The sequence below is a fragment of the Passer domesticus genome, chromosome 6, assembly GCF_036417665.1.
Source record: "Passer domesticus isolate bPasDom1 chromosome 6, bPasDom1.hap1, whole genome shotgun sequence".
In the NCBI taxonomy this organism is placed as follows: domain Eukaryota; kingdom Metazoa; phylum Chordata; class Aves; order Passeriformes; family Passeridae; genus Passer; species Passer domesticus.
The window spans coordinates 58177307-58190726 of record NC_087479.1 but is presented as its reverse complement, the minus strand read 5'-3'; the positions used below and the strand labels follow the sequence as shown (position 1 = coordinate 58190726).

Sequence of the window (13420 nt, the reverse complement as noted above, 5' to 3'; positions counted from 1 at the left end):
AACATTCCCTTTAACAAACATTTTTATAAAATTCTACTTGAAAAAGCAGGTGAAGGAATTACTTACAGTCAGCTGTGTATTTATTTTTGTGCAGCCATGGTTGACTATTCCACAGGTTTTTAATGACTCCGGGCACACAGAGCACTCATTCAGCAGCCTGAACAGTGCGTTATTCTCCCATGCTTGAGGCTGGAGCAGAATGCCAATATGGAATTTATACCTCCTACTAAAATTTATGACTTTTATTTGGAATGGCATGGCTTAGGAATTAGCATTCAAGGTTATTTCCTTGTGGCTTTGCAGATCCTTCAATGGATACTGGTGAAATTTGCCTCTGCAGCTCGACCTGGAACCCCAGCATGATTGTTTGCCCTGACTGTGAACCATGGTGTATGGGGTGCTTCTCAAAGCTGCAGGAATGTGACCTGCCTGCTTCCACATTGATGGTCAAGAAGCAGAGACCTATGGTTGGCTTTAAAGCTTGGGGGCTAGTTTAGGCTTAGGAAATATTACAGCTCCTCCAGCTTGGTTGCCTTGGATGAAAAAGCCCCACTGGGTGTCACTCACAGCCTCTGAACATCATGTTTGGTCTCACATATCAGTTTGTTCAGATTCTTTAATCCCACTGTGGTTTATGCTCCCAGAGTTTGTGCCAGCTGTGCAAGCTCTCCCTAGGCAGTGGAACCCCAGTCTTTTCTGGGTGCTGAAAAGTCTGAGGCATCAGTACTGGAGTACCTTGACAAATTTGGAAGGGTTTCCCACAAGATTAGATAGATGATGCCTGAGCGTCAATATGCAAAAGGATCTCCTAAACCCACAGAAGCACACAGAAAAGCAGACTCCCTCTAGTAACAGAATGCTTCTGTTTCACAGTAAGCAGCTTTGGAGGCATTTAAACAATTCCCTATTCAGAGCTCTAAGAAGGTTCAGCAAAACCAAAGCAAATACTGTGACAACTGTTTGAAATTAAAATTAAGAGGGTATATTCAAAAAGAAGTAGTATCTGGAAGGCAGGACAGGACAGCCCATCCTCTCCACAGGAGTAGCCTGGAGTAAACTTCTGTGGGTTAAATGGCTGAAACATGTGCTATCCCACCACAATTTGGGTTGGAGGGGACCTTTAAAGGTCATTTAGCCCAGCCTCCCTGCATGGAATAGTGACCCACACTGCAGCAGTTTGTGAAGAACTGTTGTCTGTGGCATGGACTCACACTGGAGAAGTTTGTGGATGACTGTTTCCTGAAGGAGACAACACCATAGAGCATTTTCTACCTTCCATGGGTCAGCACAGAGGTAAAGTGCTGGCCATTTCTTTTGCTCAGCAATATCCAAAACCAGCTGTACAGCTTTCAGATCTGCAACCTGACTCGATCCACCTTGTCCCTCAAAAGCTTCTGTCACTCACCATGCAGGTCTCCATATAGAAGTTTTCTATTTCTTATGTATTCCTACAGTATGTCAGGAACCACCAGTGAAGAGAGTGCATCACTATTTGTACTCTGGTAGCTGATTACGTGGTGGGGCCTCCCCAGCACGTCACCTTTTCTTCTTCCTCTGATGACAACAGTCCGAAATTCTCACCTTCAGGCCAGTTTGTGATGAATTCCAAGATCCCTGGGCAATTCGGGTACCCAATTCAAACTTGCTGTGTGATCAGCAAAACTCACTTCACATAGCATCAGCGGCACAATGTGTGGAAGGGACTTTGTTGGATTTTTTTCCAGTACACTTGGGTTTGATTCTTTTGTTTTGTTTGCTTGCTTTGGGTTTTTTTTCAGGAAACTACTACTTACTCTATTCTTGTTTAAAATTTAGTTTAAACTACTGTATTTCCTCAAATAATTCTCTCTTACATTTCTTACATCCAATCAATGTTTTGAATTACTGTACCACAGCTTCAGGCTCATGTGACCAGATGTGGAGGATCAGGCATAAGCACGTAAGAACATTTTTCCTCAAACATTCTGACAGTTGTGACTGGAAAGTTGCTATTGGATAAGAGATCCCTCCCAGAGTAGGGGCAGCACTTCGCTGATCCAGCTTTTTTTCTGCCTTCAGACTCATTCTCATTGCATCTGCATCAACTCTCCCAATGCCAACTCAGTTTCTGGAGGGCTTGATATGGCTGGTGTGGACCAAATGGCATAAAAAATCCAGTTTACAGGAGAAGCACACAGCAGGTTAACTATAAAAAGGAAGTAGATCAGTCCCCCTCTGGTTTTTTTCTCCCTTTCTCTTTGTCTCACTACCCCAGATCTGGACCACTCTTGCAGCAGGACCAACACAGGATCTAAGACCTAGTGATCTTCTTTCTCCTCTTTCTCTCTCTTCTGCATTTATTTCTCTCCTGTCTTGCTTTGTCTTGAGAAGTGTGGCTATCATATTATACCCATGATTCTATACAGAAGTATTCCAAGCAGGAGTTGGGATCTTGTTGAAATGTGTTGTAAAAATCAAGGGCTTGTGAGCCAAGGCTTTTAAGACTAAGTAGTGGGCTAGTTGCCAGAGTTAAAACAATTCTACAGTAAAGCAGAAGATTCCCTGACACATGGACTGGTGTGTTTGTTCAACCTGACAAGAATTTATAATGAACACCATGCCCCCATCAAGCGGGTCACAACACCAGAAAATAAAGCTGTAGTGCTCTAGCTGCATAATAAAATTCACTATAGACATACAAGATTGTGGTAAAACTAGTATTTCCTTTCCTTTTTTTTTTTTTCAGTTATTATCATACCTATATTTGATCAGCTCTAGTAGATGCTGGCAGTTTCACTGTGCCAGTGCTGCTGGGCTAGGAAGCAGGGATAAACAGAAGAGGTAAAGACTGGACTACTTGCCAAACTTTTCATATCAGGGGGTAAAAAACCTCTAGGCAACATAATCCTGTGTTTAAATCATCAGCTACAAAGGACAGAGCTTCCATAAACATTCAGCACAAACCAAATGAACAAAAAGTATCAGGTTGAGGTCATATTCTTCTAAAAGCACTGAGGAATGCTCATGTTCAGTTTTCCCAGGCTGTCTCTTAGTGGTTGCAGTTTCCACTAGCCAGGGATTGCAGAGCATTTCTGCTTCTAAGGTCAACTGTTTCAGGGACATAAACTCAGTTTTGCCCCAAGATTTGGTATGCAGTGTTTTAAATGCTGAGGATAGTCTGAGTCTGCTGAATATCACAAGGCTCAGAGAGCCTTCAAATATATAAATCCCCAAGCTCTTATTTTTTTCTTAGGCTTGACAAATTCTAGCAATTTTGGTGCGTGCAGATTCCTTGATCTTATTCAGGCCACCAAAGAGCACGCCCATCTCCTACAGGGCTTTGGCTCTCTGGGCAGGGCAGTGCAGGTCAGCATCACAGCGACTCATATTCACAAAAGAGGTTTGTAGCTGCAAGTCGCAGCAGAAAAAAAGTGGCATTATGTGGTATTGCTGGGAAGATGGGGGTCCAAAAAAACCTTCTACTTCAGCAGTTTGCTCCTGAATACCTTTCATCTTTATACAGCACAAATCAAAATTGGCTCCAGAGAGACACCCTGACACAAAACTTCCCATCTCAGTGAAATTTTGTGCTTTGACAGTGCAAACATACCAAAAAGTTACGTCTTTTTATCAGCAAGATAACCCTGCTAGTGCTACTTTGTGCTCACCGCCATATTTTGCAGGAAATGTTTAGTCTGTTTGTATCTGTTTATGGAAAGAGAACAGGAATTTCCAAAGAATGAGAAAAAAAGAACAGCAAACTGGGAAAAGGCTTTCTTTGTCAGCACTACGATATTAATAGTGCTTGCCATTTCACTCAGCAATAAATAACAACCCATTTGTTTCTTAAAAACAAAAGGCAGCAAGAACACACCCTTAGCCAAAACCATCCCAGGCAGAAAGGCCAAATTTCCGTAAGTGCAAGACCACATTAATTCCATGTCTAAACAGTCCTCAGCATTTGCAGAAAGCAACTGATCTTTTTCAGAGCATTACTTTTATGTAAATGATGGTCACTATACCACAAAAGTTAGGGCAGGCAAAACTTTCTCAGGATTTTTACCATCACAATGCCCAAGCACTAGCAGACCAATTTGATTTAACCTTGCCAGAAGAACGGGATGTACTGAATAGTTGCACACAATGTCAGCAGACTCTTTCTTTGCCAGAAACATTAGGTACAAACCCACAAGGGTTGAAACCTAATGACATTTGACAAATAGATGCACACATATTGAGCTTTGGGACTTTTAAATATTGCCATGTTTCTATTGACACCTTTTCAGGATTCACAGTAGCAACAGCACACAAGGGTGAAAAATCAAGAGATGCCACCTGACATTGGCTCCATGCCTTCAGCACGATGGGTGTCCTTCAACACATAAAAACAGACAATGGACCCGCATATACATCTCATAAAACACAAGAAATCTTCCACATTTGGGGTAGCAAACATGTCACAGATATTGCCCATTCCCCAACAGGGCAAGCAATAGTCAAAAGGACAAACTTGACATGAAGAAACATGCTACAAAAACAAAAGAGGGGGAATCCAATAGGCACACTTCCTCAAGAGCAGCCTGACAAAGCAACCAAATGTTTTAAATTTTTTTAATCTCTCCAGTAGACATGACTTAACTGCACATAAAAGGCTTCTGGGTCAGACCACTGATGGAGAAGGAGTTCACCCAGAAGTTACATACAAGGATGTCACAGTGATCAGTGCAAAGGTCCAGTTCCACTGTGAGCTTGGGGAAGAGGCTATGTGTCTTTACCTACAGGACTGGCTTCCAGCGAGATACACCAAACCCACATAAGGACAACAACGAACCTCTTTGTCTTTCTACCGCTGCGCTGCCATCAAATGGCAGAAGGGAGAATCTGCTGGGCCCACATCATTCAACCTCCACTGTTCCAGCCTCTGACCCGGTGGGATCCAGAGCCTCCCATCAGCACCAATGGAACAGAATGGGCAGGAGGAACTTGGCTTCCTCCCCTAGCTCAGGATATTGTAGATACGTACAGTATTAACACTACTTTTGCTACTGATTTACTGCCTGTCTGCTTAACATGGAATCAAATGCCTCTTTGCCTTTACCTTGTGCTAACTTTTCTGTGCAATTGCATTTAATATATGCACACTCAGACAATGCAAGAAAATTGACTGCTACTACATTGCCAGACATTCTGTCTGCTTCCAGCTAACCTGTGGATGCCTTCCACCTCATTTCCCCAAATGTCATTTTACACCCATCTCCAATGTAAGGCATTTGGAATGGACATCATGTGTAGGACAGTGGCCACAACAGCAGTTCTTACAGTACAGGAGGGTAACTGATTGGGGGCCACGTGGTATCTTTAAAGAAAGTGGGACCAATACAACCATTCCCCTGTCCCAAAAGGCAAACTGCAGTATTGTTTGCCGTGATGGTGGGATGGCCAGATCATTAATTCAATATCATTGAGGTAATAATCAGTCCTTTGTGCACAAACAGCTGCGGAAAATGTGTTTACCTGCTTTTGGCAACAGGAGACACCAAGTAAAATTAGATAAGAATATGACAATTGCTACTTCAACACTGCAAGAGCAACAATTACTAGTGACTTGTACTGCACACCAGTATGTTTTTGCTTTAGCTAATGATTTCTTGATAGAATATATAAATGGTTTGGGGTTTTTATCTGTTGATTCTTTTGTTTTCAACTAATGTATCACCTATGGAGATATGTGTAACTATTCTATCCTTCTTCCATTTAAAAGAAGATTTGAAATTTGGGTACCTATAAGTCTGACTCGGTCCTGGGAAGGACAGGATGGTCTCTCACAATTGGCTCAACTAGTCCAAGAGGAAATCCAGATGAGTTTGGAAATTTCTGGGTTGGTTAATCTTTGCTACTGTTTCTGCTGCAATAATATTAACCACAGCCTCTGTGGCTATCACTGTCATTCTATTGAAACTGCTCATACCATGGAGTAAACTTTAACTAATATCACAAAACAGTTACAAAGATAAGAAAACATTGATAAAGAAATAATGGTCAGATTAGATGCCTTGGAAAGTGCTCTTACATGAGTAGGCAAAAGAGTTGAGGCCCAAAAAACTCATCTATCCCTGCACTGTGATTAGGAACATTTCCATAATTCCTTATGCATCACTCCCCTTCCATGGAATGACACAGAACACAACTGGGAGACAGTTAAAAACCACCTCCAAGGGGCTTTGATAAAGCCTTACAACAGAATATACAGTCACTTCACACTCAATTAAAAGATCAACTCAGAGCTTTACAAACTCTGCAAGAACAAAAGGTTTTGACAGATCTAAAAAATGATTTCTCTTGGCTAAATCCAAAATATTGGTTTTCTGGGATGAATTTACGAGTTTGGGTTTTCATTGGACTGAGTTGTCTAGCAATAATATCCTTTTTAATCTTCTGTCTTGTCCTTTTTAACATAATCAGAGCTCTTAAAAGCACGCAAAAACACGTAATGGTTACCTCAGCCTTAACTATGACTCCTTTAAAAAGAAAAGGGGGAGGCGAAAGGAAACAGCAAAGCCTGGCACAGCAGAAAATTCCTGGGGAGCACAAGAGAAAGTAGATTACACACTATCTGAGAGCAGGAAAGGCATCCTGTTTCTTCGAAGCCTACAAACCTTGAGGAAACTAACAAACTGCCAGGCCAGTGGATTTATTACAGGCCTGCAGCCAGTTGTGTGCAAAGAACTGAACAAAGATTCTCACACTAAGTGTGTAAGTACTGTCTTAACTCTGCAATAAAATGATTCATTTTGCTCTCAGCTTGTGAGTCTAATTTTCATACGCTCTAACCTGTAAATGTTCTTTCCAACACAAGCCATTCTATGATGTAACTGGAATTCAAATAAAGAATAATATTGTGCTATACTAGATTCAAACACAAATGTAACACTGGAACAGAATCAGACAGAAATATAGAAAAATAATTGGACCTGAAATGCTTCATTGGAGTGTCTCATCTTCAATATGTTTGCACTGAACCCAAGACAGGGATTTGTGGCTCACCAGAAGATCAGTTTCCCAATGCTAAGGCAGTTACTCCCAGGTGAGGTCCAGACACTACAAACATGCATTACTCATTAGCAGCAGGTTTAAGAATGAGTACTCCACCAAGCGTCTGGAAGAGCCACTTTGCCCAAAAAAGCATTGAATTTAGTTTGATTTAACTCAAGGTAGACTTTGAGGAAAATATAATTTCCTGAAGGCTTGAAACCTGGCTTCTCAGGAACCTTCAGAAGGGAATTTTGCATCTCTGAGGATAATCCTTGGCTGCTGTGGTGGCTGATGTGTGTAATCCTTTCCATTACCTGACTGCATGCCTGCTTTTGCTGGATAAGCTGTCAAAGAATGACACCTCAAAATGCTTTATGAAGAATTTCACAGGAAATAATATTTTATTAAATCCTTAATCATAGTAAGAAACTGTCTAAATTTACTAATAGATCACCCTTCAAAGGTAAACTGGTTTTTACTCAGTTTCCAGAATTAATGGAACATTCTTATCCCTAGTTACGTCTACTGTGATATTCCATAAAATACCTGGAACATCCTGCTTATGAATTTCTGATATTTCCAATTTCTGATTGGGCCATTTTTCCTTTGTTAAGTTTCTTAATGCAACCAGTGGAAGCTAAAAGAAAAGAGTCCTTTATCTTAAAACATGTAAAAAACCGCCTTAAACTAATGAGTACAGCAGCCAGATCAATTCACTCAACTATCAAGTATTTTTACGTCTCTACAATAAGACTGCTACACTGTATTTCATTCTTTGATTAATGATGTTCTAATAACATTTTGGAACACTACAAATCTTAGAACCATAGAATGGTTTGGTTTGGAAGGGACCACAAAGATCATCTAGTTCCAACTGCCCTGCCATGGGCACGACACCTCCCACTAGACCAGAGCCCTGTCCAACCTGGCCTTGAACACTTCCAGGGATGTGGCAGCCACAGCTTCTCTGGGTAACTTGTTCTGGTGGCTCACCATCCTCACAGTAAAAAATTTCCTCCTAACATCTAACAGGTTAGAGAAAATGTAATACAAAGAAGTTGTGGATTACAAAGATATCTTTTGCTGCCAGTAATGACTATTTGTCAATCCCAAACACGTTATACTGTAACAGCTATTAGTTGCCATCAAAGCAATGCACAGACCAGGGGTACAATTCAAGGAAAATAAAGTTACAAAAATTGCAGTCAGCATTGCTGAGGAGGGATGAAAATGGAGGATGGAGCAGGGTGGAAAGTTACAGACATAACTATAACAATATTTAAAATTCCAGGGAGAAATTGCTGCTGCTACTCCCGGGATGGAATGTGGTCAGCATGCCCAACTTCCCACACACAGTACATGCTGAGGGGGCCTAAATGGAGGGTGAAGTGGAAACATCAAGGTCTCTGCCAAAATTCTTGCAAAAGCGGATAACTAGGTGATACCTGGTACCTGATTAGCCATGTAGAACCTGTCAAACAAGGGAGGAAAAAGATTTCTTGCCATTGAAGCAGCAGCCATGGTGAGATCACAGACACCCATCCCCATTCCCAAAGGTTACCTTAGATGCAATACAGATGTTACCCATCTCCAAGGCATGACCACCCTGCATGGAACATGATATGCGACTGGTAACTCAAGCTCCACTAAATACAAAAATTAGTATAAAAGTAGGTTTAAAATTTGGAGAAGATAGGGAAGACTCAATTGATGCTTCTAGCATCAGCCGACAGGCAGAACATATCTTCTCCACCATGAGGACATCTGTGGGGTAAGAACTGCAGTCTGTGTACAGATCACTTAGCTCAGGCTAAGTTTTTTAGTGATTAGAGCTTGTTTGTATATTGCTTTCAATAGATTTTTTTTTCAGCCAGATACTATCACCTTCAATCTTCAAACCTTAACAGTTTTCTGTTATATTAATAAAGAGTGTTCCATAAATTGTTATGTCTGAGTCCTTCAAGGGGGCTCCCAGTTGCCAGCAGTAGATAACATACTTGACTGCAGAGACCTGGGAGGGGTCTCTCTTACCCTAAATCTTCCCTGAGGCACCACAAACCAGTTAAACGGGTGGAGACTTGGGAGAAGGTCCTTCTGTCTCCATGTGACCCTGAACTGCCCTCCAACCCACCAGAATTTTTAATGAAGGGCCCCCAAAACTGGACTCTAACAGACTGGGTTGTGCACAAGGGTCTCAGCTGACCCAAAGCACTGACAGACTAATCAAATACAAAGGGTTTGAGAAAATATCCTCTTTCACATGACAAGATTTTTTTGAATTTACATGACACAGCTCATGCAAACGCTATACTAACTTCCCAGAAAACAAAATAATAGCCAAGATTTAAACAGTGAATTGGAACAAAAAAGATTGCTGAGAAGAGTTCATCCTTTAGAAACAGCCAAAATATGTAGCTCACATATTACTGTTTTCTTCAAAGGTAGGCATAATCAGTTTTGACGTAGGTCTTTATTGACTTACTTAGCTAGAGTGACATATGTCTTTAATACTTTAAAGTACATTGATGATTTTCTGATATAAACCAAAGAACCCCTAATTTTCTTGTGATTTATTAATTGTCTATAAAGACAAAATACACATCACTGATATACATCATCCGCTCCCCCTCTCTTGGAAGATGATGCAGTTCAGTTTTTGCAAAATCTATTTATGCAACACCTAATAAGTTAGGTGACTACTAACTTAAAACTGTGTGAAGAAAGACATGTTAAAACTGTTTCCTTTTACTGTGCATTTTTGTTCAGTATGAAAAGGGGAGAAAGAACACACTTTCATTGTCCAGAAAGCAGACGAAATTCTCATTAATTCCTCCTGCTTATATTTTAAGCTATGTTAGACATTTCAACTGAACAAAATCCTGAAATTCAAACCCAATGAAATTATGGAGTGAAAGGAGTGAATTTTTAATGATCATGACAAAGCCCTTGCATGCACTAAACAGAACTGGAAAAATGCAAGATCTAAACTAACTTAAAAGGATGGCAGATTTCCACTACAAATAATGTTAATGACTGATGTCAATCTTGCTTTATGATTCCAAAAGAGTAATTCTGCTCAAACCCCCCACATTGTGATTTTATAATTTATTATTTTAATAAAATACTTATTAATGATTTTAGGGGAAAAGTCTTACCTCTAAAGTAATCAGCAAGCATTATATAATCCAAGATACGTCTCTCCTTCCAGGAGTATTTAAGTGTTGCTAAAGTGGAACACCAGGTTCTTCTACTGTAATAAAGTAACTTCTTTCAGAGCTGTTCTTGGAACCAACATAATTTAACATTTTCATTAGTGATTTTGCCACAGAGAGCCAGAGGATATTAACTAAATATGATCGTGCCCTAAAACAAGAAGACAATTAATATAAGGAGGATAAAGAAGGATTTACAACTTGCAAATAGAATCAGGACAAAATTCTGCAAAAATATGTGCTCTGGAACTAAGAGCATGAATTTCTGTCTTGAGTTTGGAACTCAAGACAGAGAACTCAACTCTAATTAAAGGCAGAAGAGGAGAAAAATCTTTGGATGTTAATTGATCACAGGATAAGTAAACCACTCTATTACAGCTGTGGAAGAGCCTAAATGGAGTCCATTCCATTGAAACCAAGATATCTGGGACAGAAATAAATAAGTATTAGTGTGATTGTATTAGTTGGACTAATGTGCTTTGCAGCGTGTTAGCGGAAATTTCCTGTTAAAGCAAGATAATTTCAAATTAAAAAATTTTAAAAAGGCACCATAAAACCAGAAATATCTGTCTTATGACACAGACTGGAAGACACACTAAAATAAAGCCTGAGAAGCAATACAGTTACTTTCTATAAATACACTATGAGCTCATAGGAACATATGAGAATGCTAACATATGAGAACGATTTAAGCTAAATTACTATACATGTGCACATACATACAGCAAACAGACATAAACAGGAGGGAAATGAGCCATCAAAGAAAAAGAGCTCTTGAACGTCCTCCCAGTAAATCACCGCAGGCCAAGGACTGATACAACTCAGAAATTAAGTTTGAGCAACTCGTGGCAGTAATTGTGTACAGCGGCTGACCCTCAGAACACAGTGCTGCTTTCTGTGAGCAAAAGGGCTCACAGATGGACACCGAGGTGTTTGCTGAGCTCATTGTGATGAGTAGAGAAAAGCCCAGGAACTAACCAGCACAATTCAACAACTCTGGATGACTCACAGTGGGTGCTCATCAGGGGAGCAGCTGTACCAGGACATGTGGGAAAACCAGTGCCAAGCAGGGGATGAATGGCAGTGGCTACAATTGCAGAATGCTGTGATACTGCTGGGGGGGATAGTGCCACACGGACTGGCACACACAGGAGAGGCAGGAGGGCACTGGAAGAGGAGGTGAGTTCCAGGTGGCTGGAAAACCAACCAGAAAAGGGTATCTGCCAGTTGTGCACTTGTTATTTTCCAGCTGCTTGTCTTGAAGACCTGGACTTAATCTTGAAAATTCATGCACTTGAAAAACCAACTCTAAGATTTCTTACACTGAGCACCTCTAAATACTGTGCAAGTTAGGTTCTCAGACCTCAACTGGCTTCAGCCTTCAACTGAAAACAGCCAGCATCTTCTATGAAAAAGTGTCACACAAATGTTTCATTTCCAGTTAAACAAACATCTTATTTAAGGATGCTACACCAAAGACTAAAGATTCACACTATTTTAGGCATTTCCCTAGTAAAAAACTATCTGTATTCCTTAAGTTTGTTTTTTGGCTGATTTTTCAGGAGAACCTTTCAGCCTCAGCATACATCACAACTTGAGCATCTATACCACATATACACAATGTCTAACCTAACTGGTGCCAGTTATCACTTTCAGTATCAGTACAGGGAGATAAGTAACTTATTTTCAGAAAAATCCTGTTGTAGGTGGGGTTTTTTGGTCTTTAAATATAGATAAATACTGAAGGAATCTCTTTCTCTGCTGCCTTCTGAAAGACCATGCCATGCCTTATATATACATAGCTACTTCCATCTTTTTTTTTCCCCTGCATATTCATTGTCCACTCAAAACAGGCATTAGTTCTTTCCAAACTTTAGGTCAGAATTTATTTGGTACATCCATTGTGGTGGTTAGTAAAACCTCTCAATTAAAATGTCATGTAGACAAGTAAACAGTTATATTTCTATTTGTGGAGGGCAGCTTAGCTGGAAAAAAGAAACACCTGCACCACTCTATTTTACAGTGAAGGAAATAATTTTTCAGAGAGCATGTTTTTTTGGAAGGTGGATGCATACCTGTGAGAGGCTTTGTGTTTGCAGTGCAGCTGGAGTGGAGTCCAGGGCTGGTCGTGGTCTGCATTCACCCAATCCAAGGCACATCCAGAGCCACAGATTCGCTGTACTCAGTGACATCTGCCAGCACTGGGGGAAACATTTGAAAGGCGTGAGGAGTGTGATTACAAAGATATCACAGAAGATGTTTGATATATTTAGAAGATGCTGCAGCTGAGTAGTTGGCTGTGCATCCCTTGCTGGGTGCCAGGTCCCAGAGCAGAAAGCGTTTGCAGGGGCAGCTTGCGGGGCTCAGCTGGGGAGGGCACAAAACAGCTGCTGAAATAATTGAACTGACACACAAAAAGTGCTGTCTGGGAAAGAAGGAAGTGGCAAGGGAGGCTTCAAGAAGAGGAGATGCAGCAGTGAGCAGCCTCACCACTGATGGCAAGAGTGAGACCCTGAAGGAATGTCTGAGTGTCACATGTATTCTTGTGCCTGCATGCTGAAGGCAGGGGGAGATGGCTTGACCTACAAGAAGGCACACAGATGGGACCTGGAAAAGTTGTAAACTTCCTAAATAGTTGTCTTGTAATGCAGCTAAAGCTGTCACAACTCCCATCTATAGCAGCTGCACACTGGCAGCCCTACTGTCCATAAAAAGTTCTCTGACAATATCCAAACACAAGCCAGCTTCTGACTGCCCAGGTAAGTGTTTTTCTGGGTGAACGCAGACCACAGAAAGATCTTGAAGGAGTTTTGAGAAGATTTAGTGGTGCTCACTCTCTTGTCCATGTCATCACCTGAGCAGTTTTTTCCTTGGCAATATCCATACCTTTGAAATCTGTACTCTGCTTGGGACTGAGCATGTAGGTCCAAAAAGCACTCGTGCCCTGGCTATCTGCAGTAGCCAGACTCTATCCACAATCACCAAAAGGGATACAGCTAGGGAAGTTAAATCCAAATCTCAGAAATAATGATAACATATTATGAATTTATATGTAATATAGCATTATATGGTATTATATATTACATAAACACATATATTACATTTCCCCAATTTCTCATGCCTTCCAAAAATCATAGTAGCTCTAGACAGAGTTCCTTATCTTTCCCAAAAATGACTGAACAATCCTGCATTGCTCC

General features: G+C 40.8%; 1 protein-coding gene across 4 annotated transcripts in view; it reads right to left on the bottom strand.

Moving 5' to 3' along the window:
- Positions 1-13420, bottom strand: part of FIBIN (fin bud initiation factor homolog) — a 40288-nt gene that overhangs the window by 8007 nt on the left and 18861 nt on the right. For 3 of the 4 annotated variants that reach the window (XM_064426070.1, XM_064426071.1, XM_064426072.1), the window contains 2 exons: positions 12299-12424; positions 10167-10287 (listed from right to left, as the gene is read on the bottom strand). The gene's annotated coding sequence lies outside the window, so the exon portion shown is untranslated. Of the gene's footprint in view, positions 1-8463; positions 8550-10166; positions 10288-12298; positions 12425-13420 lie in introns of those variants that run through there. The other variant, XM_064426073.1, reaches the window with a different exon arrangement.